This window comes from Staurois parvus, unplaced genomic scaffold (assembly GCF_062004578.1).
Source record: "Staurois parvus isolate SC_StPar_1 unplaced genomic scaffold, SC_StPar_1.0 ptg000392l, whole genome shotgun sequence".
NCBI classification, from domain to species: domain Eukaryota; kingdom Metazoa; phylum Chordata; class Amphibia; order Anura; family Ranidae; genus Staurois; species Staurois parvus.
Window position 1 is genome coordinate 6461425 of NW_028318188.1, and position 26363 is coordinate 6487787.

Sequence of the window (26363 nt, forward strand, 5' to 3'; positions counted from 1 at the left end):
TCCTTCTTCTCATCCTTCTCCTTCTCCTTCTTCTCATCCTTCTCCTTCTCCTTCTTCTCATCCTTCTCCTTCTCCATCTTCTCATCCTTCTCCTTCTCCTTCTTCTCATCCTTCTCCTTCTTCTCATCCTTCTCCTTCTTCTCATCCTTCTCCTTCTTCTCATCCTTCTCCTTCTCCTCATCCTTCTCCTTCTCCTTCTTCTCATCCTTCTCCTTCTCCTTCTTCTCATCCTTCTCCTTCTTCTCATCCTTCTCCTTCTCCTCATCCTTCTCCTTCTCCTTCTTCTCATCCTTCTCCTTCTCCTTCTTCTCATCCTTCTCCTTCTCCTTCTTCTCATCCTTCTTCTCATCCTTCTCCTTCTTCTCATCCTTCTCCTTCTCCTTCTTCTCATCCTTCTCCTTCTCCTTCTTCTCATCCTTCTCCTTCTCCATCTTCTCATCCTTCTCCTTTTCCTTCTTCTCATCCTTCTCCTTCTGCTTCTCCTTCTCCGTCTTCTCATCCTTCTCCTTCTCATCCTTCTCCTTCTTCTCATCCTTCTCCTTCTTCTCATCCTTCTTCTCATCCTTCTCCTTCTTCTCATCCTTCTCCTTCTTCTCATCCTTCTCCTTCTTCTCATCCTTCTCCTTCTCCTTCTTCTCATCCTTCTCCTTCTTCTCATCCTTCTCCTTCTCCTTCTTCTCATCCTTCTCCTTCTTCTCATCCTTCTTCTCATCCTTCTCCTTCTTCTCATCCTTCTCCTTCTCCTTCTTCTCATCCTTCTCCTTCTCCTTCTCCTTCTTCTCATCCTTCTCCTTCTTCTCATCCTTCTCCTTCTTCTCATCCTTCTCCTTCTCCTTCTTCTTATCCTTCTCCTTCTTCTCATCCTTCTTCTCATCCTTCTTCTCATCCTTCTCCTTCTTCTCATCCTTCTCCTTCTTCTCATCCTTCTTCTCATCCTTCTCCTTCTTCTCATCCTTCTCCTTCTCCTTCTTCTCATCCTTCTCCTTCTCCTTCTTCTCATCCTTCTCCTTCTCATCCTTCTCTTTCTTCTCATCCTTCTCCTTCTTCTCATCCTTCTCCTTCTCCTTCTTCTCATCCTTCTCCTTCTCCTTCTTCTCATCCTTCTCCTTCTCCTTCTTCTCATCCTTCTCCTTCTCCTTCTTCTCATCCTTCTCCTTCTCCTTCTTCTCATCCTTCTCCTTCTCCTTCTTCTCATCCTTCTCCTTCTTCTCATCCTTCTCCTTCTCCTTCTCCTTCTCTTTCCTCATCTCCAAGGGCATTTAAATTAAAGGTACAGTGTTCTGCACTAATTTAAAGGCTCTCTGAAGCCTAGAAACCCTTTTTATAAGTCATCTTCGTAGCGAAGAAATTCGCATCGAATCGAATTTCACACTGGAATTCGCCGAATCAGCCGAATCGAATTTTTGAGAAATTCGCTCATCTCTAATGATCACTAGAGATGAGCGAATCGAACCAGGCGAACCGGAATTCGAGTCGAATTTCAGGAAATATTCGATTCGCGGCGAAACCGAAATTTTGCCTACTTCGGGTGCGCGAATCGAACATTTCCCGATCAGCCGGCAAAAGTGTCCCTGCAGTGAGCTCCGCTATTTCTGACAGTTCTCTGACAGAAGGAACACATGTTTAGCGGTTGAAACATTGTATCTATTAGTTTACATTTAGGATACAGATGTTTCAACCACTGTTCATGTGAAGAAGCTGTGAGAGAACTGTCAGAAATAGAGGAACTCTGCACATACACTTTTTGCTGGCTTGGAATTATTCTTCTTTTCATCCTACTTCTTCTTCTTCTTCATCTTCATCCTCAGAAGAAGAGGATGAGGATGAGGATGAAGAAGAAGAAGAAGTAGGATGAAAAGAAGAATAATTCCAAGCCGGCAAAAAGTGTATGTGCAGAGTTCCTCTATTTCTGACAGTTCTCTCACAGCTTCTTCACATGTACAGCGGTTGAAACATCTGTATCCTAAATGGAAACTAATAGATACAATTTGTATCTATTAGTTTCCATTTAGGATACAGATGTTTCAACCGCTGTACATGTGAAGAAGCTGTGAGAGAACTGTCAGAAATAGAGGAACTCTGCACATACACTTTTTGCCGGCTTGGAATTATTCTTCTTTTCATCCTACTTCTTCTTCTTCTTCTTCTTCTTCATCCTCATCCTCATCCTCTTCTTCTGAGGATGAGGATGAGGATGAAGAAGAAGAAGAAGCAGTAGGATGAAAAGAAGAATAATTCCAAGCCGGCAAAAAGTGTATGTGCAGAGTTCCTCTATTCTGCAGATACACTTAGAGGAGCTCTGCACATACACTTTTTGCCTGTTTGGAATTAATCTTATTTTCATCCTACTTCTTCTTCTTCTTCTTCTTCTTTATCCTCATCCTCAGAAGAAGAAGAAGAGGATGAAGAAGAAGAAGAAGAAGAAGAAGTAGGATGAAAATCAGAATAATTGCAAGCCGGCAAAAAGTGTATGTGCAGAGTTCCTCTATTCTGCAGATACACTTAGAGGAGCTCTGCAGATACACTTAGAGGAGCTCTGCACATACACTTTTTGCCGGCTTGAAATTAATCTTATTTTCATCCTACTTCTTCTTCTTCTTCTTCTTCTTCATCCTCATCCTCATCCTCAGAAGAAGAAGAAGAGGATGAGGATGAAGAAGAAGAAGAAGAAGAAGAAGAAGAAGTAGGATGAAAATAAGAATAATTCCAAGCCGGCAAAAAGTGTATGTGCAGAGCTCCTCTAAGTGTATCTGCAGAGCTCCTCTAAGTGTATCTGCAGAATAGAGGAACTCTGCACATACACTTTTTGCCGGAAACCGCTGTATGGAGGGAATGTCCCAGAACTGTCATAAATAGTCTATTTCTGACAGTTCTGGGACATTCACTCCATACAGCTGTTTCAACCGCTGTATGGAGGGAATGTCATAGAACTGTCAGAAATAGACTATTAATGACAGTTCTGGGACTGTCCTTCCATACAGCGGTTGAAACATTGTATCTATTTGTTTCCATAAATGGATCCATTTATGGAAACAAATAGATACAATGTTTCAACCGCTGTATGGAAGGACAGTCCCAGAACTGTCATTAATAGTCTATTTCTGACAGTTCCATGACATTCCCTCCATACAGCGGTTGAAACAGCTGTATGGAGTGAATGTCCCAGAACTGTCAGAAATAGACTATTTCTGACAGTTCTGGGACAATCACTCCATACAGCTGTTTCAACCGCTGTATGGAGGGAATGTCATGGAACTGTCAGAAATAGACTATTAATGACAGTTCTGGGACTGTCCTTCCATACAGCGGTTGAAACATTGTATGTATTTGTTTCCATAAATGGATCCATTTATGGAAACAAATACATACAATGTTTCAACCGCTGTATGGAAGGACAGTCCCAGAACTGTCAGAAATAGTCTATTTCTGACAGTTCTGGGACATTCACTCCATACAGCTGTTTCAACCGCTGTATGGAGGGAATGTCATAGAACTGTCAGAAACATTGTATGTATTTGTTTCCATAAATGGATCCATTTATGGAAACAAATACATACAATGTTTCAACCGCTGCATGGAAGGACAGTCCCAGAACTGTCATTAATAGTCTATTTCTGACAGTTCCGGTTGAAACAGCTGTATGGAGTGAATGTCCCAGAACTGTCATAAATAGAGAGAAACTGTCACAGAACTGTCCTTCTTCTCATCCTTCTCCTTCTTCTCATCCTTCTTCTCATCCTTCTTCTCATCCTTCTCCTTCTTCTCATCCTTCTCCTTCTCCTTCTTCTCATCCTTCTCCTTCTTCTCATCCTTCTCCTTCTCCTTCTTCTCATCCTTCTCCTTCTTCTCATCCTTCTCCTTCTCCTTCTTCTCATCCTTCTCCTTCTCCTTCTTCTCATCCTTCTCCTTCTCCTTCTTCTCATCCTTCTCCTTCTCCATCTTCTCATCCTTCTCCTTCTCCTTCTTCTCATCCTTCTCCTTCTCCTTCTTCTCATCCTTCTCCTTCTCCATCTTCTCATCCTTCTCCTTTTCCTTCTTCTCATCCTTCTCCTTCTGCTTCTCCTTCTCCTTCTCCTTCTTCTCATCCTTCTCCTTCTTCTCATCCTTCTCCTTCTCCTTCTTCTCATCCTTCTCCTTCTTCTCATCCTTCTCCTTCTTCTCATCCTTCTCCTTCTTCTCATCCTTCTCCTTCTCCTCATCCTTCTCCTTCTTCTCATCCTTCTCCTTCTCCTTCTTCTCATCCTTCTCCTTCTTCTCATCCTTCTCCTTCTCCATCTTCTCATCCTTCTCCTTCTCCTTCTTCTCATCCTTCTCCTTCTTCTCATCCTTCTCCTTCTCCTTCTTCTCATCCTTCTCCTTCTTCTCATCCTTCTCCTTCTCCTCATCCTTCTCCTTCTCCTTCTTCTCATCCTTCTCCTTCTCCTTCTTCTCATCCTTCTCCTTCTTCTCATCCTTCTCCTTCTCCTCATCCTTCTCCTTCTCCTTCTTCTCATCCTTCTCCTTCTCCTTCTTCTCATCCTTCTCCTTCTTCTCATCCTTCTTCTCATCCTTCTCCTTCTTCTCATCCTTCTCCTTCTCCTTCTTCTCATCCTTCTCCTTCTCCTTCTTCTCATCCTTCTCCTTCTCCATCTTCTCATCCTTCTCCTTTTCCTTCTTCTCATCCTTCTCCTTCTTCTCATCCTTCTCCTTCTCCTCATCCTTCTCCTTCTTCTCATCCTTCTCCTTCTCCTTCTTCTCATCCTTCTCCTTCTCCTTCTTCTCATCCTTCTCCTTCTCCATCTTCTCATCCTTCTCCTTCTCCTTCTTCTCATCCTTCTCCTTCTTCTCATCCTTCTCCTTCTCCTTCTTCTCATCCTTCTCCTTCTTCTCATCCTTCTCCTTCTCCTCATCCTTCTCCTTCTCCTTCTTCTCATCCTTCTCCTTCTCCTTCTTCTCATCCTTCTCCTTCTCCTCATCCTTCTCCTTCTCCTTCTTCTCATCCTTCTCCTTCTCCTTCTTCTCATCCTTCTCCTTCTTCTCATCCTTCTTCTCATCCTTCTCCTTCTTCTCATCCTTCTCCTTCTCCTTCTTCTCATCCTTCTCCTTCTCCTTCTTCTCATCCTTCTCCTTCTCCATCTTCTCATCCTTCTCCTTTTCCTTCTTCTCATCCTTCTCCTTCTTCTCATCCTTCTCCTTCTCCTCATCCTTCTCCTTCTTCTCATCCTTCTCCTTCTCCTTCTTCTCATCCTTCTCCTTCTCCTTCTTCTCATCCTTCTCCTTCTCCATCTTCTCATCCTTCTCCTTCTCCTTCTTCTCATCCTTCTCCTTCTTCTCATCCTTCTCCTTCTCCTTCTTCTCATCCTTCTTCTTCTCATCCTTCTCCTTCTCCTCATCCTTCTCCTTCTCCTTCTTCTCATCCTTCTCCTTCTCCTTCTTCTCATCCTTCTCCTTCTTCTCATCCTTCTCCTTCTCCTCATCCTTCTCCTTCTCCTTCTTCTCATCCTTCTCCTTCTCCTTCTTCTCATCCTTCTCCTTCTTCTCATCCTTCTTCTCATCCTTCTCCTTCTTCTCATCCTTCTCCTTCTCCTTCTTCTCATCCTTCTCCTTCTCCTTCTTCTCATCCTTCTCCTTCTCCATCTTCTCATCCTTCTCCTTTTCCTTCTTCTCATCCTTCTCCTTCTGCTTCTCCTTCTCCTTCTCCGTCTTCTCATCCTTCTCCTTCTCATCCTTCTCCTTCTTCTCATCCTTCTCCTTCTTCTCATCCTTCTTCTCATCCTTCTCCTTCTTCTCATCTTTCTCCTTTTTCTCATCCTTCTCCTTCTCCTTCTTCTCATCCTTCTCCTTCTTCTCATCCTTCTTCTCATCCTTCTCCTTCTTCTCATCCTTCTCCTTCTTCTCATCCTTCTCCTTCTCCTTCTTCTCATCCTTCTCCTTCTTCTCATCCTTCTCCTTCTTCTCATCCTTCTCCTTCTCCTTCTTCTCATCCTTCTCCTTCTTCTCATCCTTCTTCTCATCCTTCTTCTCATCCTTCTCCTTCTTCTCATCCTTCTCCTTCTTCTCATCCTTCTTCTCATCCTTCTCCTTCTTCTCATCCTTCTCCTTCTTCTCATCCTTCTCCTTCTCCTTCTTCTCATCCTTCTCCTTCTCATCCTTCTCTTTCTTCTCATCCTTCTCCTTCTTCTCATCCTTCTCCTTCTCCTTCTTCTCATCCTTCTCCTTCTCCTTCTTCTCATCCTTCTCCTTCTCCTTCTTCTCATCCTTCTCCTTCTCCTTCTTCTCATCCTTCTCCTTCTCCTTCTTCTCATCCTTCTCCTTCTTCTCATCCTTCTCCTTCTCCTTCTCTTTCCTCATCTCCAAGGGCATTTAAATTAAAGGTACAGTGTTCTGCACTAATTTAAAGGCTCTCTGAAGCCTAGAAACCCTTTTTATAAGTCATCTTCGTAGCGAAGAAATTCGCATCGAATCGAATTTCACACTGGAATTCGCCGATTCAGCCGAATTGAATTTTTGAGAAATTCGCTCATCTCTAATGATCACCAATAAAGTGTCAGCTGAAAGCAGCGCTGTATTATGGAAACAACGACCAGCAGCATATATGTTCCTGACAGAAGCTAAAAGCTGTTGCCTAGAGAAGTGGGGGGAGGTCTCCTATTGTCAAGAGACCTGCAGTGAGGACAAACCTTAAGTCGTCATATTGGTGCAGCAGCTGACAGTGTCATGGCGATGCATGTCACCTGCACCATGTGAGTTTACTACTCATGCATGTGCTCAAAGTAATTACTGCACCAGCCGCCATTATCATGGAAACCCATGAACGACGAATGCAGTTTATGCACATCTGATTATTGTTTTATGGTTTATTTATTTTTTATAACGTTTCTATTTACATTGATTTGAATGCATTTTTGGAGGGAACACGACATCATGGGGGGGGGGGGGCCAGGCTCATCTTACTTCCCTCTGATTGGTGGATGGTTTTCTTAAATAGTTCTCCAGTTTCTGTCACAATTTGTCAAATTGTGAAGAAGGGGTCCTGCGAGACTCTGAAACGTTGTCTTGCTGTAACTATGTGATCATTCATTAACACTTTTGGACCCATATTGGTGATCCTTGGTGTGCTGGTGACATTCTCCATTGGACACAGCTGATCATGTGTTAAAAGGCCACTGTGATTGGCCTTTTACCACATCACGTGATCAGCGATCACCGGGTACGTGCCGCTGGCGGCGAGCAGGAGGGCACGTTCTGGGAGGACATCATATGACGCCCTCCCAGAACTGGACAACCGCGCTGTAGCCGTCATTTGGCTATAGTGCGGTTGCCAAGTGGTTAAACATCCACAAAATTTGTAGATATACAGGCAGTCCCCGAGTTAAAAACATCCAACTTACATATGCCTCATAGTTAAGAACAGAGGCAACGTGATGGTCCTGGAAACTGCCAGGCGACAATGTTGCTGCTCACCACATGCTGCCACCTACTGTCTGGCAGACCTGTCAGCAGTCCAACATCACTGCATACTCAGTTAGGCCTCCCCTATGCTATCCAAAACTTTAAATACTTTTTTGGCTAGAGTTACATGTAAAAAATTTACTTGTTCCAACTTACATACAAATTCAACTTAAAAAAACCCTACAGAACGTATCTTGCTCATAAACTGGTGACTGCCTGTACTGTATATACCAGTCTCTACATCCAATATAAAGTCCAAAAACATACAGTATATCAGAATAATAGTACTCCTTAACCCTATGAATAATATTGATGCTGATCTACTGCTTCCTCTTTTACAATATAAAAAAATATATATAACAGTCTCCACGGTCAGATATATTTTAGTTCTTATATGTAAAGTTTTATTGTAAAATTTCAACATAGCCAAACTCCTCCAAACTCATAAGCCTTCTTGATAGTTTATGTAGTGGTTGACTTGCAAGGCAAGGGAGAAGCAAGCATATATCTCTTGATTATTTAGACATGTGGTTTTCACTGAGGGTAAGCCATTATCCCAGTCCTCCATTTTTCAGAGAGGGAATCTGGACGGGTACTTGTAGCAGTACTCTTGCCCCACCCTGATGATGGGAATGCAGGTCCTCCAATTGTTACATTGCAAATATGATGATATGGACAAAAGCCAGAGAAACATGTTGAGTTGAAGACCAGCATGCCTTCAGAGTACTAGTTGTCACTGGAACATGCAAGGAGAAAGATCACAGGACTGTAGAAAAGGGTACTTATTGCTGGGTATTTTAATTTACAAAATGGGGTAGATATTTGTTGGGAATGGGGGATTGGAGGTAGTCTATGTAATATGTCCTGTATATGCATATACAATTAGTGTATGCATACAGTAGATAAATGAGTTTATTTTCATTTGCAATGTACAAATAAAAAAGAGAAATCTGATGTCTCTTTGCTGTTATTTTCTGAATAATATGATGATTGCAGTTATAAAGAAGTAGAAGTGTGGTCTCTGTGCTGAGAATAACCTGGATAATGTGAGCTAAATACTAACACTTCCAGTTACAAAAGATAACCGCACTGAAGCCCCAGTTTCAGAATCTACTGATGTGATGAGATTTCAACATTTTTTTCTTTAAAAATCCAGCCTACCACCATATCTTTTTCATTCTCTTAGGCTCTCTATAGATCGTTTAATGGAATAGGTGTACCCTTAACCAATATGGAAGATCCTGACATAATAGGGGATGGAGCCAAGCTCAATAAACTGTAACTTCCCTAACACTTTTCCAGTACCCAGCTTGAACAAATAATTGACAGCAATGATGTAACTTTGGTTTATGGACACCAGAGATTATGATCAAACATCACTGTGCAATTATTAGTTATTGACTGTGCTAGGCCAGGGGTGGGCAAACTGCGGCTCTCCAGCTGTTGTGGAACTACATTTCCCATGAGGCATTGCAACATAAACTGACAGTTACAGCTGTGACTTGCAGAGGCATGATGGAACTTGTAATCGTGCAACAGCTGGAGAGCCGCAGTTTGCCCACCCCTGTGCTAGGCAAAGGAACAGTTGGCTTGGGGTATAGCAAAAATGGGCTACCTTGATAAACCATTGGCTGTTTTTTAATGAATCTTTTTTTTATTAATGCCATGTAATACAAACTCTCCCACACATGTTTTTGTGCTGCCCTCTGCTACCCCTTTTAATTATGACTGGAGCTCTCCATGGTACCATACCTGATTATATAAAAACTGTGTAAAATAAATGCATAGAAATATGCTCCCAAAATACCAAAAATAAGTCCATCACATGCAAATTAGGCTTTCTCAAGCAATGGAAAGGCAATTCTGTTTTAGTCTTTGGAAAAGACAGTAAACAAAAGTCAGTATACATGGGCATTTATACACATCAGAACTGCTTTTTTTGCTAAGAAAGTCAATGTGCATAAATATCAGTTTGATGCAGCCTAAAAGTCAGAAGCAAGTCAGATGTGGTTAAGGAGCACCTGTAATGGAAGAAATTCTAAATGATCTCAAACTCATCATCAATACAAGCTGAATGAACCTGGAAGCAGTTACCTATGTATGCAAGTTCTTAAAATTGTGCCCTTGTGGAATTTTCTGTTATAGACTTTCTTCTCAAAGTACAGAGGGAAAAACTGGCTGTAATCAGACTTATGTCAGACACCAGACATTTTAGGTACCATCATGCAACTCTTTTACTTAAATGGGTATCAAATGTCACCAACAGAAGATCAACATTTTATGTCAAGGAGATCCAGAAAATCCTATATTGTTTACCCTGCTTATGGTACAGAGATAAACCCGTACCTCTCATTACTGACAATGTAGAGCTCACAGTGAACAGTAAATGCATAGACCTAGTGAACCAAGCATCTGCTGAGGGTCTGATTGCTAAAAAATAAGCGATTACGTATCTTCATGTCAGCCTCATTCACTGCTTCTCCAAGGGGTGTGCTTCAAGACCTCGTGATGAAGGCTGAGGACTTCAAATGCAAATGTTAAAAGCTTATTCTTCAAACCCTTGAAAGTACTTCTGTGATTATAGATTTAGCACCAGCACAGTGAAATAAAAGTCCTGGCTGTTGTTGATACAACCTCTTTAAGAACATTGTAAAATTGGAAACAGAGATAATTTCCGTTCAAGAACCTGACAGTCAGCCATCAAAAACAGTTGCTTTTCATTAGTTATAAACACATGAACATTTTTTGAAGATCCAAACAGGAAATGCCAAAACAAAGTAAAAAACACAAAGACTGGTTTAGTTAGTATTCTCTTTTTAGACGAGTCCATGGTTGGGCATGCAAATAGATCCTTGAGGTATCATCATGGTATACACATTTTAAACATAACCTCAACATGCTTTCTTTCATTTTTTTTAATTGTTCTGACAACTGTACCATTTTTTTAGAGATTTACTGTAGGTCAGTAGAAATGTATGCATGATAACACTAGCATTATATCAAAAATATTTATGATGACTATTTAGATACTCTATTTAATTAGCTGTTATATTTTAATGTCATTGTAAATTTATTTTTGCACATTGCAGATTGTTTCTTTTTACTTCTAATCTTTTTTTGCAAATCCAATAAAATTAAAGTGACACCATCATTGACCCATCAAAAAAATCCTTAAAGCGGTTCAATGAAGAAAATGAAGCACCTTCCTGGAGACAGATTCCATTTCAGTCCCGAACAGGCTGCAATCACTTCCCCGACCCTCCAGAAGACCTGCCTCTATATCCTCGGGTCTTCCTCCTCGACAGGCCAGAGGACGGTGCGGTTCCCATATCCCTCCATTGTCTTCAGATCGTGAGTCATGACACTCCTCACAGACAATATTGCAAGTTCTTTGAGGCTGCCTTTAATTACCACTGGCAATTGTGGTTTATACTTTGAAGGCTTTGCTCCTTACTTTTTTTTCCAGAATATGCACAAACGATTCTTTCTCCTGCCTGACACACTAGCTACTGTTTTCCCAGAAACACTGTGATGCTTACATGGACACCCAGAAGGCTTAGTTCCTCAATTTTTTCCATCCTCTAAGCAGCCAATGACTGTTTTCAGGACCTTACTTATCCTGATCAAAACCCTGGTTAGCATGTGCCTTTACAATCACTATCCCTGAAAGGTAGCGATGTTTGCCATTTTACTGTTTTTGTTATATTCACTTATTGTTATGCCTAACCTATGTACCATTACTGTAAGAGGATGGTCTTATTAAACTCCTCACTGAACGCCCACTAGTCCATGCACGTATTTTAAGCCTGACCCTGGATTGGTGGATCCCCCGAGTCTTCTTACAGTTGGGAGGATGGGAGATAGAGGAGATGGGAAAATCAGAGGAGGTTTGGTGCATACTTTTTGCTATGTTGATTAGCTATATATACAGTCCCCCCTTGGGGGGCCCTATACGGGTATGGGGGGCAATTGGTGACATGCTGGGGCCTGCCATGGGCAGATGGATCTACAGAGGTGCTGCCACCACCCTTGAAGTAGGTGTCCGGCATGCTAAAGGATAACCAATGTTTGCATATATTGTGGAGCTCTCTACTCTACTGAATGCCTATTCACTCAACCTATTGCTGCGCTTTATATTGTTGTTATTTTCTACATTCTGTTCTATTGCTGGAGAGTTTAGGGCTCTGCTCTGTGGTTATATCCTTTCACTTCCCTCCTTAGGCCTGAGCTCACGCACTCACTGTAGTGAGTGCCTTCTGATTTCTTTTTAGATCCCAAGTAGGATGTCCCTAGAACCAGTTCTTGGACACCTTTTCCTATTTATCTCTCTTTTTCTCACCCCCTTCTTTCCCTTTTGTTCTTCTTTTTCTTTCTTCCTCCTCTTTTATCTCCCTTGCTTCTCCCCCTTCTCCTAGTCCATTCCTCTCCAGCCCCTTCTTCTTTAGTCACTATGGACACTTTGGGGTTTATTTACTAAAGCTGGAGAGTCCAAAATCAGACTCCCTTCTGCATAGAAACCAATCAGCTTCTAACCTCAGCTTGTTCAATGAAGCTTTGGCAATGAAACCTGGAAGCTGATTGGTTTCTATGCAGAAGTGAGTCTGATTTTGCACTCTCCAGCTTTAGTAAATAAACCCCTTTGTGTCTTACGTCTCTCAATGTGAAGGGACCTAATGTCCCCGAGAAATTAAGAAATGACAAATGCTCCTGCATGATCTGAAACACCTACATTTCAATGTAGCATTTGTGAAAGAAACTCATTTCAAGGTGGGAAAACTTCCTTTTCTCCAGAACAGGTTATATCTTTATGCTTATCATGCCTCCAACCCTGAAGCCAAGTACAAAGGGGTTTCCATACTGATTTCTAGACATGTACCTTGGACACTTGTAGACATGAGCTCTGACGCAAATGGTCACTACATTTTTGTCAAAGGCTGTATTGGCAGTCTAAAGGTGACGCTGGCTACCTTATATGCTCCAAATCTTCTCCAAGCTTCCTTTCTCTGCAATACTATCTTTTTATTTATTTATTTCAGGTACTTATATAGCATGGTCAATTTACATAGCGCTTTACATATATATTATACATTCACATCAGTCCCTAACCCTCAAGGGGTGTACAATCTAAGGTCCCTAACTTACATTCATTAATACACATACTAGGGCCAATTTAGACACGATCCAGTTAACCTACCAGCATGTCTTTGGAGTGTGGAAGGAAACCGGAGTACCCAGAGGAAACCCACACAGGCACAGGGAGAACATGCAAACTCCAGGCAGGTGATGCCGTGGCTGGGATTCGAACCAACAACTCTAGTGCTGCCAGGCAGAAGTGCTAACCATTTAGCCACTGTGCTGCCCTATCTCTGCTTTTATGGAACTTGTGGAGGGCAGGTTGTTTCTGGGTGGAGACTTTAATGTCCCTCTATATCCAAGCTCTGATACATCCACGGGAACCTTCTCGGTTCCTCCTGGCACCAGGAAACATATCCTAGAAGTGCTACATAAATTTCAGCTTATTAATACTTGTCTTTTGTTACATCCTGGTGATCGACACTACACTTTCTTTTCTTCACTGTATCAGTCATATTCTTGTGTAAACCTTTTTTTGGTGCCCCTCCAGCTCCTTTCAGCTGTCCTGGACATTTACGTCACCTGGTCAGGCCACGTTCCGGTCATTTTAAATTTTTCTCTCACTGACTCCTCCTCTCCAGATGGAAATAGTGCAGAAAAGAGAGCCTATTGCAAGATCCTGAAGCCCTGGCCAACGTCTCCAAAGAAATTACTGCTTATTTTTAGACCAATGACACTCCCAGGCAGCGACTTTGGCATAGACTGGGAAGCTCATGAATTTGTCATTCGAGGGATTCTAATAAAACATGGTGTGCGCATTAAGCAAGCTTGTGAATCTAAATGGTTGAACTTTCTGTCTGAAATACAGTCTTTTGAAATACAACACAAAAAAGTGCCCAACTCCTCTCTGGAGTAAGACTTGGCACATCTTCGCTGTCAGGTGTCTGACCTTTTAAGGTACAAGGCCAAGGTAGCACTTCAAACATGTAGAATGCTGTACTACAAATCCGGAGACAAATGTGGTAGGTTACTGGCCAAGACCCTACGTGACCAACGGATGACTGCTTACACTCCACACATCACTGGCTCCGACGAACAGAAATGCTCTCTACCTAAGGCTATAGCTCAGGCATTTGGCGAGTATTATTCTTCTCTATATAATCTTTTGGCTAACTCTCCATCCCCTTCATCCCTCGATTGCTTTCTTACTTCCCCATGACTTCCACATCTTTTCTCCCAGGTACGACATGATCTAGAAGCTTCTATAAAACTAGAGGAGCTACAGGCTGCATTCGGTGCTACCAAATCGAGGAAATCACCAAGCCCAGTTGGTTTCACCATACAATATTACAAAGTTTTGTTTCCCTTGCTGGGACCTCACATGGTCAAGGCATTCTACACCTTAGACCAGTTCTCTTCCTCCCCTTCTGGCCCATACAGTATATCTGTCATTCCTAAGGAAGATAAAGATCCCTCTTCTTACAGCACCTATTGGCCGATCTCATTACTCAACATCGGTTTAAAGCCGTTAACCAAACTCCTAGCAACCTGCCTTCAATTACACTTGCTCAAGCTGGTCCATTTAGACCAAGTAAGATTCGTCCCTACCCAGTAAGCATGGTACAACACCATCAAGGTCCTTAACATAATAAAACCCCCTGCGTCTTTTTGAATACTGACATGGAAAATGCCTTTGGCAGGGTGAACTGAAATTTTCATGTTCACGGTCCTGTGTCACATTGGCTTTGGGGATTGGCTTATTCAGTGGATATCCAGTGTTTATTCTGCCCCAACAGCTTCAGATAAGGCAAATGAGGTTGTCAGGGATCGCGGCGTCCCGTCGGCCGGCGCATGCGCGCTGCTGACGGCTCACGCCGGGACACAGACACCAGGTCCCGGCGAGCCGTGGATGACAGGACGCCGCGCATGCGCAGTGGGAGCCGCGGGCGCGCCTCGGGTGGCCAATGACAGCCCGGGGGCGCGTCCTGGGCGGCCAATGACAGTGCAGGGCACAATATTTAAAGATGCCCTGCACTGTCAGTAATCGCCGCAAGGTCTATCTGAGTTCCTGAGTCCTGTACCTGTGTTTTTGACCCTGATTGACCCTGACTACGCTGCCTACTCCTGTGTTTGACCCAGATTGTCCTGACTACTCTGCCTTCTCCCATCCTGACCCCCGGCTTGTTTTGACCCCTCTACGGACTGACTTATCCTGCTGACCCTGCGTGTGACCTGACGATTCTCCGCCTGCCGATTCTGTACCTCGCCTACCCCACAGGACCCCTGCTCGTGATCCATCCTGCTAGGTCCTGCCGTCCTCCTCACATCTGGCTCTCCCGGTACCAATACATCCCCGGAGGTTCCCCCTGCCACTGGTGGGCCTGCTCGGAGGTCATGACCTGGTCCCGGTCTGTTTTAAGTCCATCCCCACCATCAGGGGCCCTGGTGAAAGCACAGACCGGGGCTTAGACTCCACGTTTTGGGTAGGTCTGTCAAGTGGGCAGCCAGGGGCACCACCTGGCGGATCATAACAGAGGTATTCTCAAAACCTTTCACTATATCCAATGGGACTCGCCAGGGCTGCCCACTCTCACCTTTACTATTTGCCCTTACCTTGGGACCCTTCCTATGTAGAGTTAGGCTGAACAAGGATATTACAGGTCTATAGGTGGGAGCTTCTCACTATAAAGTATCTGCTTATGCAGACAACATGCTCTTCTTCCTGACCAACCCTCATGTCTCCTTACCAAACCTTCTGGATGAATTCAAGAGATATGGTGCTCTTTCGAATTTGTAAAGTAACTTCAGTAAATCGGAAGCTATGGATATAGCATTACCCTCCACTCTGCTGCATACTCAGTGGTCTAACTTTCATCTTAAATGAACCTCAATGGCACTGAAGTATCTGGGCCCCAGCATTACACTGGTTCTGTCTAATACTTTCTTGCTGAATTTCCCACCTCTACTCATTAAAGTCCGAACCCTTCTTGACAATTGGAATGAAGACCTACATTCCTGGTTCGGGCATTGCAACATCCTAAAGATGAGTATCTTGCCCACGTTTTTGTATCTTTTATAGGCTATGCCTATCCATATTCCCTCATCATTTTTACACCAAATCAATGCTCAGTTTACCAAATTTATTTGGGTTCATAAAAGACCCAGACTTTGCTTTAAACTTTTAAACCTACCTAAATTTCATAGAGGTGTTGCAACTCTAGATGCGTTGAAATACTATCAGGCCGCGCATCTTGGGAGGGTGACTGGTGCAGACATGGTGACCTATAACTATGGATGCACATTGAGCAACAGTATAGTATCAGCCCCCTCCGTAGAGCTCCGTGATGTTACACAGCTCTACCGGCATCTCTTAAGACGCACCCAACTGTAGGCCCCACGCTTCGTATTTGCTACCTGGCCTGTCATAACTCAGTGATATCTTCCAGCAAATCCCTATTATTTCCTATCCTATAGCGCAAAAAATAAAACATCCAGCAGCAATTAAATACCACCAAAAGAAATCTCTATGTGTGTGAAAAAAAGATAAAAATGTAATATGGGTACAGTGTTGCATGACAGTGCAATTGTCGTTCAAAGTGCGACAGTGCTGAAAGCTGAAAATTGGCCTGGGCAGGAAGGGGGTATAGGTGCACGGTAGGCAAGTGGTTAAAGGAATCATCTTTAAGAGAGTAGGTACACCATACAAGCAGTGATAGTTAATACAACTGTAAATTTAAAACCATAACTCTATGCCATACCTAAATTTTCATAAATAGCGCCCTCCTTAAAGTGTAACTACAGGCAAAAAGTTTCTAGTTTTGGATACAATGGAGAGGAATTAGAATACTTGTCAGTTTGTATTACTGTCTGTGCCCCCATTTGGGAGATGCACCCTCTCTATTGGTCCTGTTTATTGATATCATTGAAAGTGAAAGTAAAAGAAAATCCCAGATTTTTGGTTGACATCAGGGAAGTCTTCCAGTGGGGCACAAGTTCTGGTGATGCAACAGGCTTTCTTCACTTTGGAGGCATTTCCTCCCACTTCCTATTTTGGCTATGGGACAGGTAGTAGAGGGGAATCTTCCCAATGGGGTAAAGATGTAAAGAAAAAACTTATGGGGGTTATAACACTTGCTTACTATCTCCAAAGTAAAAAAAAAGTTTTGCCCTTAGTTACACTTTAATATTTACATTATATAAGTACACCACAGTTATGTTACTTAATCTAATTAGTGAATTGCTGCATTCCCAAGCAAACTTTTCTTCTAAAAAATCCCTTTTCTATTATGAGATATTTATTATTTAAAAGTGAACCTTTTCCTTTGGGACAGTGGTTTGACAGAGTGAATGATATTTAGGAAATGGATGAACTCACAGGGTCCTCAAGTCCAAGGTATCAATTCAAATACTTCACTAGGTACAGACAAATGCTATGAACTATCAGGCCCTTGACCTACAGGCAAGGGTCCCCTTTCTAACATGATCTGAGGCTTATAGCTGATTCACACATGTGTGGTGCTGATTGAAACTCAGGTTTCACAGCTAATTGATACAGTAGTTGTTCAGCGGTTTATGTCAGGTTTACATCAGGTTCAGGACAGGATTAGCTCAGGAGCAGGGGCGGACTGATCATTTGGAAACTCGGGCACTGCCCGAGGGCACAGGGTCAGTAGGGGGCCCCATGAGATGCCCCTGGTACCTTTTTCATAGGCTTTTTTGAGTTTGGGCAAGGACATAGGGGCCCCATGATCCCCTATTGCCCGGGGGCCCCATCAGTTGTCAGTCTGCCCCTGCTCAGGAGTTTATCAGTTCCCATAGAAGCCTTCCCTTTCCATAAGTCTTACTAATTCTGGTTTATAGCTTGATTCTTTCCACTTCTCTCTCTTATTCCTCTCTGGACTATTTTCCTTGAGTCTGGGGTACAGCAACACCCCCGGAACACTTTGTGATACTTTAGTCTTTGAAAAACAAATAATTTGTCTGCCATCGCAAACCACGATAAACCTAAATATCTACACTCACTGGCCACTTTATTAGGTACACTTGTCCAATTGCTTAGTAACACAATTGCCAATCACATGGTAGCAACTCAATGCATTTAGGCATGTAGACGTGGTGAAGACAACTTGCTGAAGTTCAAACTGAGCATCAGAATGGGTAAAAAAGGAGATTTAAGTTACTTGAAACGTGCCATGGTTGTTGGTGCCATACAGGCTGGTCTGATTATTTAAAAAAAACTGCTGATCTACTGGGATTTTCACACACAACCATCTCTAGGGTTTACAGAGAACGGTCCAAAAAAGAGAAAATATCCAGTGAGTGTAAGTTGCGCGGATGAAAATACCTTGAGCAGAATGGGCAGACTGGTTGCTGTGACATTCAGATAGTAGGGTCAGAATTTGATGTAAACAACATAAAAGCATAGATCCATCCTGCCTTGTATCAACGGTTAATGTGGTGGTATGATGGTGTGAGGGATAGTTCCTTGGCACTAGCAAGGTGTACCTAATAAAGTGGCTGTTCAGTGTATATCTGTATGTGAGTGACATATGGAATGTGCAATTCTCAGGACATTTGCACGTATTGTCTATCTACTTTGTTGTAGACATTTGTTTACTGTAGTACCTTGTTCTTGTTTATCATGGAGACTCCCTTTGTGGGAAATATTGTACATTTGATGGATAAAATGAAACCCTTTTCTAAATATAGGATGTTAAAAAAAAGTGAATCTTTTCCATTGACTTAATAGATGAATAGACCTGGAATTATACATTGAGGAACATATGAAATATCTAAGGTAATAAAGGTGGATGTAAATGACTCTTTTATTTAGAATAGCACGTCTAGTGTTATTGCACTGTGTTTATATTATTGACTAGATCCGTTTTCTGTTTTTGTTTCACTGTAATGAATAAACCTCATCCCCGAACTGTCAAAAGCGAATGCTAAACACGTTAAGGATAAAAACCCTAAACATGAAAGACTATTTATCTTTTGATTTTATGTTGATGGTCTGTTGGTAGCTGATGTCATTCCCAAATCTCTTTTTCATTTTTGAAATATTAACATTTATGAAACTTTATACCACATACACAAGATGAAACACACCAGCCTCTCGGCTCCAGAAATATCTTCGCAGAAATAAAGCAGATACAGTTGTCACTGATTTTTGTGGCACATAATCCGAGTAGTGAGTCAGTCACTATCGAATCATATACCCTTATGTCACTGCAAAGAATTCCTACAAAATCAACTATCTCTAGGTTATGTTCTAGTTTACGTCTAGTTTTAGCTCTAGTTTAATGTTAACACAAAGAAGAAAGCTGATAAAAAATGCAGAACCCTATAGCAACCAATCAGAATTTGTCTTCCACTGATCTCACTACAGCAAACTGAACTTTGATGGGTTGCTGTTGGTTACTGGGGTGGTCACTGGGAGATGTAGAGGCAGATTTATGAACACATGAATACAAAAATGTAAAATGCCACCAACAGCAACCAGTCAGATTCAGGATTTTTTTTTTATTTAGGTAGAATGACAATTAGTGCTACAGGAACACTAAACCTGATATGGATGTTTCAATGTGTGCAAGTGCCAGTTTTAACTTTGCTCACCAATTGAATTTTCCCAGTGCAGCTCAGTATACAATCCCAGCATCTGCAAGGATGAATGAACTACCAATGCAGATGGGCCAAAAATGCAGAACATGGGAGAAGCCAGGGAGAAGACGTCAGCATCAGCGAAGAGTAGGTGACTATTGTCCTGTTTTACTTAGTTGTTGAATTGTAACACTGTAATTGAATACTTTCTTTGTAAATATAAATCTCATGGGATTCTGGTGTTTTGTATTTTCTTATCATCTGTGCCACATATTTTGTAACATTGAACCACACTAGAGACTGCATTTTAGTTTGTCTCTTGTTTAAATACCATTGAGAAGGTTATTAGGTACACTTAATTGAGCAAGTTTTAGTAGGGGGGGGGGTGATCCTATTTCCAACTAATTCTGTTATTGACTTTTTGTTATTCTTTTTCTGACATTTTGGTGTTATATCTTTTCCTTGGATGTTATAAGTTGCACTGAGTAAATATAGCTGGATAAAACAAAAATTGTATCTGTCTTCATTTAAGGCTGCAAAGCAACAAAATGTGATTATTTTAAAGGGTGGTGATTCTTTTCTAAACCCACTGTATATTTCAGTAGGAGTTCAGGAGTAGTGTTGCATCTCCTTTGGGCTTTTTTTATGTGTAACGGTTCTGTGAACTGTAAGACGTGGCAGTTATGACATTGAATATATCTGTGTTCTCTAGGATAACAAACAAAGCGCTGGATACAAATACTATGGGGAGGAGGAGGTATTCAGTTTATGGTCTTCAGCTCCACCTTTAGGCTTATAGTAAAGGGTCTTCTCAAAATGCATTTTGTCTGCAGCAGTATGCTTTCATTATTTTTCATGGATTTTAAATAGCAAGTTACTGAAAAAAGGAACCTCCTTTTGGATGTGCTGATGGCCTTTGTTCTTTTCAATATTTTCCATCCTTTAAATTTGACAAATTAGGTCCGACACGTATGATTCAGTGTCTGTAAGCACCATTCTACAACTTTACCCACTCATTGTGTTTTCTCCTGGCTCATTTCTAGGAAGAATGACTTATCATTTAAGTAAACTATGACTTGAGTCATGGAGACAAAAAAAGGAGTGACAGAACAAGTTCAGGAATGAATTTCCAAAAGTTTATTCAACTAGTACAGGGCAATGATTCAGTTTATAGGAACTTCACATCACTTTCTTTTCTACTCTGGGTGAATGGGCCCACTTAAGTTTGTTTATGAACTTGTGTTTTTATGCTGTCCCTTCACCCATCGGCTCTCTAATGAAAATGTAAGTAAAACCTTTCTCATTTTTGACATCATCACTCTGTGTTTCTCTATGCAATGCAGGCAGATCCTGACTGGTTGGAGGAGCCAAAAGGGTACAGTACATAACTTCCTCAGAACATCACAGTACTCTGCACTAGTATTTCTCTCAAGAGCCCCCAGCCTTGATGGAAGCAGTAGGCTGGCTTTTGAGAAGAAATATGCTAATGTCAAAATGATGGGTGGGTGTCATTCTGAAGGGGTGGACATTCCTAGGCAGGCTGTATTTGCATGCAAACTGCCCTTGCTAAATGCCAATTGTGAAATCGAGCCTCCAAGATTGAAAGAAATGACATCGAATGAATGAAAAGGGAGGTGTATGACAGTATAGCTGTGGAGGAAAGGGCTAGAGTAGATTACACTGTTCAACTAATTTTTATTTTTTGCCAGTTTTGGAAACAAAAGGATCCATTTCTTAATGAATTTCACATTCTGAGTTCAAATATAACAATGAAATTTGTCAATTGGCTCTAGTTTTTCTGTAATCGGAAAGTTTTCTACTATAGGCGTAATGACTACATAATGCACAATAATTATATAGATAGATGTCTTTCCACAAATATAAAGCAAGTGATATTGACTACATAACAAAGCCTAAATGGCATAATATATTGCATAGGATTACCAAGAAAAATGATAGCCATAAGCTAAGTTGAATCATTTTAATACTTAGGATTCTCACTAGTTTTGTCTTCAGTTTGTGTCGGTTTTGCTTCTCTTGGCTTTTCTCTTGTATTCGAGGAAAGGGCTATCTCTTACAACTGCACGTGACTACACGCTTCAGGTTCTTCCTCACTTGACTCAACCACGAAGGATTCTGGTGCTTTAGGAATTGGTAGCCCCTCTCCATGAGGAACTGGACGTATTGCCGATGGAATATTTGGATAGTGCACAGATAACTTTTTCTTCTTATTTAGCCCTTTTACAATTGGAGGCACCATACAAAAGTAACAATTACTAACATGATCTGTTGGCTCTCTCCAAATCATTGGCACAGCGAAAGCATAGATGCCTTTTTTCCATTCAACCATTGCTCCAGTGCCGTCCCACAAGAATTGCAGCATATATGTGGTGCCCAGCTCTTGTCCTGGTCTCCTATCTTGCAGCCAAAATACAAGTTGTAGGCTTTCTTAATCATTCCTGTTATCCTCCTTTTTTGTGAGATAAAAGTTATTTCACCGCAGATATAGCAGAAATTATCTGCTTTATTCACACAAGTTCGAGGCATTACTGAGTAGCCTATATAAGCATAAAACGAAATGTAAAGACGCTGTCGAACTACAATCAGCTACAGATACTGCAGCTTTTATGCAGTGAAGTGATGCATTTAAAGGCTAATATTGCATCATCTCAGTATACATGCAATTTTCTATTGGTCACCAGTATCAATTGCGCAATATGCAGCTGAAGTTGCATCATAATTTTGAATGGCTTACGTCATTAGATGGGTGAATATATCATGGAAACTAGAGCCAATCAACATTTTTTAGGGTCATTTTCGTTTTCAGCACCCCAAAATTATGTAAGAATAGCTAATTTTATGCCCAAAACTTTTTACCTGTTGAACAGTGTTATTATTATTAGGGTTAGGGTTAGTCAGGATTTATGTTTGCACAGTACTTTAGAATTGTACCACTACCCCCTTAGAAGTTGCTAAGTTTTGGGTCTCCCTATAGTCTTGCACAGTCAGGCAACACACATTTTCTTCAGACCTTGAACACAGGAGACAGTAAACAGTCCTTGAGTTTGTTTTTTGGATTTTATTATGGGGTTTTGAATTTGGTTGGGGTGGAGGGGTGTATGAGATGCCCCGGGGGAACTGTGAACTGAGGACAAACTCCTTTGCAACTATGTACAAGTCCATTAGACAACAAAGTCTCTTGGTTGGAAGAGCTATCAAGCCCTACAGGTGTACCACCTCAGACCCCAGATGAAATCTCTTCACCTAGCTGCCTGAGGGAATTCTTGAGCAAGGGGACCCAGAATCTGCCATTTTTGAATCAGCATTCCCAGATCTGGACTAGTCGGGTTTTCCACCAGAATGCCCCTTCCCCTTATCTGGCCCAGGGGATTTGGGATTATTCACTCAGTCATCTCCTGCAAGCTTGTGGGTTGGTGGCTGCCCTCAGGCCTGGCTCCTTCTCTGCTTCCCAGTCTGTCCTCTCTCAGGGGACAGTTGAGGCTGAGAGATCCTCCATTCCAGCTCCTGCCTGCAGGTAGGCCCCTCTTTTGGGCCTCCTCCCAGGCTCCTCACTTCAGTCTTATCACTCCATCTTCCACCTTAACTCTCCTGCTACTGAGCAGGCTTTAGCATGCTTAAGGGCTGTCCTGACCCCATGCCAAGCCTCCTGCTTGGGGATTGGTGAGGATCCCTTAAGAGTACAGACCAGCTCCTCCTCACCCCTGCCCACTGAGTTCTAGAGACTGCTCAAAGTCTTTCTAGATCAGGGGGCAGTATCAGTGAGCTGATCTGCAGAGCCTCTCAGCCCTGACTGAAATTTGACAATCTGACTATCACCCCAGCCACTACTCAGTCATCTAACTAAAAAATAATTAGCTAGCTCCCCCTAGCAAACTTGGAGGGTGCTACACAATATAAAGAGGGACAGTGCAATTAAAATACAGTTCAATACAGAAGGAGTAGGGGGGATGCGCTCATGGGGCTTACATTCTAAAGGTATGGGAGGTGGTTTAAAAGGTAATAGCTGTGGAAGATGATCTGATGGAGGTAGCTAAAGTACAGTTTTTAGGTGGATGAGAGTAGACCTCCCAAAATAAATTTGTTTTCAGGGATGATTCTGGACTTCCTTTAGCCAGGAAATAAGGTGGGTTATATGACTTGCTGCTGCTTCTAATGGACATTGTGAAAAGCTTGCAGTGTGCAGTGAAATCAGAGTAATTTCAGTACAAGAAAGTAGCCTGCACAACTATGCAAGACTGAAAGGAGGGCTTTAAGGAGTTGTAGCTTGGAATGTTCAAAAGAGTTGAAAAAGTTTACAATATATGTGAATGACTCAAAATAAGCAATTTTACTGATTTTAGTTTGTTTTTTTTATAAAATGTGGATGGATAAATATGTGTTGTACTCATCAAAAAAGAGACATTTCCTAATCTTCAGGCTGCACTTGGTTTGTGCATGAAATGTTCTTTAGCTTGGGAAGGCCTTCTGTCCCAATCACTGGAGTCCTAGGCATAATGGAGAACAGAGAGCACCTCCTATAAGAGAGAAGTTTAGAACTGCATTGTCTAAAACCACCAGTTCACATTTTTCATTTAACCACTTGCTAACCGCTTTGTTGCCATATGATGGCTACAGCACGGTTATCCAGTTCTGGGAGGGTGTCATATGACGTCCTCCCAGAACGCGCCCTCCCGCTTGCCCCAGCAGCGTGCTCCTGGCAATCTCTGTGATCGCTGTGTCCTATGGACATAGCTGATCACGTGATGAGGTAAAAGACAAATCACAGCAGCCTTTTACCACGTGATCAGCTGTGTCCAATGACACAGCAGATCAAGTAGTAAATACAGTTGCTGGTTATTGCCAGCACTTTCTGCCAATAACCGGCAGCTGTCACAGAGCAGATTGGCACTGATCATCAAGGCACTGATGATCAGTGCCCCGCAGTGCCTCCCTGCAGTGCCACCCACCAGTGCCCAGCAGTGCCTCCCACCTGTGCCCAGCAGTGCCACCCATCAGTGCCCCCCAGCAGTGCCACCCATCAGTGCCCCGCAGCAGTTTCACCCATCAGTGCCCAGCAGTGCTGCCAGTCAGTGCCGTCAGTCAGCTCAGCCCATCAGTGCCGTCAGTCAGTGCCACCTATCAAGTGCCCATTAGTGCTGCCTATCAGTGACCGTCATTGCTGCATATCAGTGCAGCAGCATCAGTTCCTCCTCATCAATGCCCACCAGTGCACCCTCATCAGTGCCATCTCATAAGTGCAGCCTATCAGTGCCCATCAGTGCTGCCTATCCATGCCACCTCAACAGTGCCCATCAGTGCAGCCTTATCAATGCACATTTTTCAAATGTTTTCTCTTTTTATGTTTGTAGTGCAAAAAAAAACAGTGGTGATTAAATACCACCAAAAGAAAGCTCTATGTCTGTGAAAAAAATTATAAAAATGTCATATGGGTACAGTGTTGCATTACTGCGCAATTTTCATTCACAGTGCAGAAAGCTGAAAATTGGCCTGGGCATGAAAGGGCATGAAGTGTCCAGTAGGCAAGTGGTTAAAGGATAAGGTCACCTTTAAAAATGTGCATTTTTTTATTAGGAGCTTGTAATTGCACCAGATTGCAGGTGCAATGCAGGGCTCTTGCAGACTGTCAGTGTAAGCTGTTTGCTCATACCTCGTACGGGCAGGTAGTTACACACTGACAGGAAGCATGAATGAACTACCTAGAGCACTCAACAGCGCCCTGGTAGTTCATTTCTATGGTTGAACTGGATGGACGTTTGTCTTTTTTCAGCCAGACTAACTATGTTACTAAGTAACTATGTAACAAGCTGACAGCAACAAAGGCATGTGTGCCCCTCAGGGCTGCACTCTTTTGATATATTGACAGCGGGTACTGGGAGAAGATCCCCAACCTGCTGTCACAGGAAGTGTGGGGATCGGGGAACAGCTGCAGGAGCGGGAACCCTAAAAATGGGTGGAACATTTAACATGTTTCCAAAGGTGAACATTAATCCTTTAATGTCTTTAAGAGTAGATGGAGATTTTGGGACTGGTTTATTAAAGCAGAGCTCATGCTGCATGTGGGGCTGTCTATGAGTGGCAAAATATTGCTCCTTTGCTAGAACATCTGTGCACGCAACCATGGGCAATCATCGCCAAGCTCAATGGTTCATTGCTGGGATATGGCTTAGTAAAGGTAATCAGTTAACAAAACTAACTATTTCCCCATATATAATTTATTTACCTTTAATTAAATTGTTCTATACTAAATAAAATTCAATAAATAAAAATCAAGAGTTGGACTAAATAAAAAATAAGAGCAACAAGAACAGGTGCACTTACAATAGAATTAAGTAAATTTAAAATGATTCATGCTTAATTGATTTGAATGCTGGCTTTTCATGTTTAATTGAATTGAATCTTCTCATGATTAATTTCAGTGGAGTACAAGAACACTCTCCAACCATTCACCCATGCCAACAGTAAACACAGATTCATACGGAAAGCTGGGACATGAAGAGTGACTGTACTAGATAGCTGGGTAAGTAGATTGATTCAATAGTAATTAAATAGCTATGCTTATATATTTACTTATTTGTAACTATTTTAAATCTAATGACGCAATTTTAAAATAGCCAAAAAAAATTAGCTCAATAACATAAGGGAGAGTTGATTTGTATTGCAGCATAGGAAAACATGGCTGTTAACACTGTTCAAAAAATTCAGAAGTCCTTAGTGTTGAGCATGAAAAAAGCAGAAGAGGAACCTAGTGGAAATGTGCTTACAATAACCAATGGTAATTTAGATAAATGCATCTCACAGTCAAAAAATTATACATTCGAGTAAAACTACATTTTTTAATTGAACTCTCTCACCGGATAAATGATGCCTTCTGATCAACTAATTTTTAACCTGGCATTTATGTTAAGTATCTGGCTGTACCAATTGCTAAATCCCTATAGCTGCATTTATCCTTCTTTTGTAAAAAATAATATCAAGAAACAGACATTTTGTATCACAACAGTTAAACTAATATAGGAAAACAGTTGCAAGGCAGGGCTTCACACAAAGGAAACAATTTATTTCCGTATGTGGATGATTTAAAATGAAATTTGTACTCTAAAATAATCTTACTTCCCTATGAATTCCATTTGTGACATAATGTAGTTTATTCACTAAACTCCCCTAACACAGAATGGAAAGTGACCTTCCCGTAGCTGAGCTCCCATTGAACTTCCGCTGGCTAAAACATTTCTCAAAAG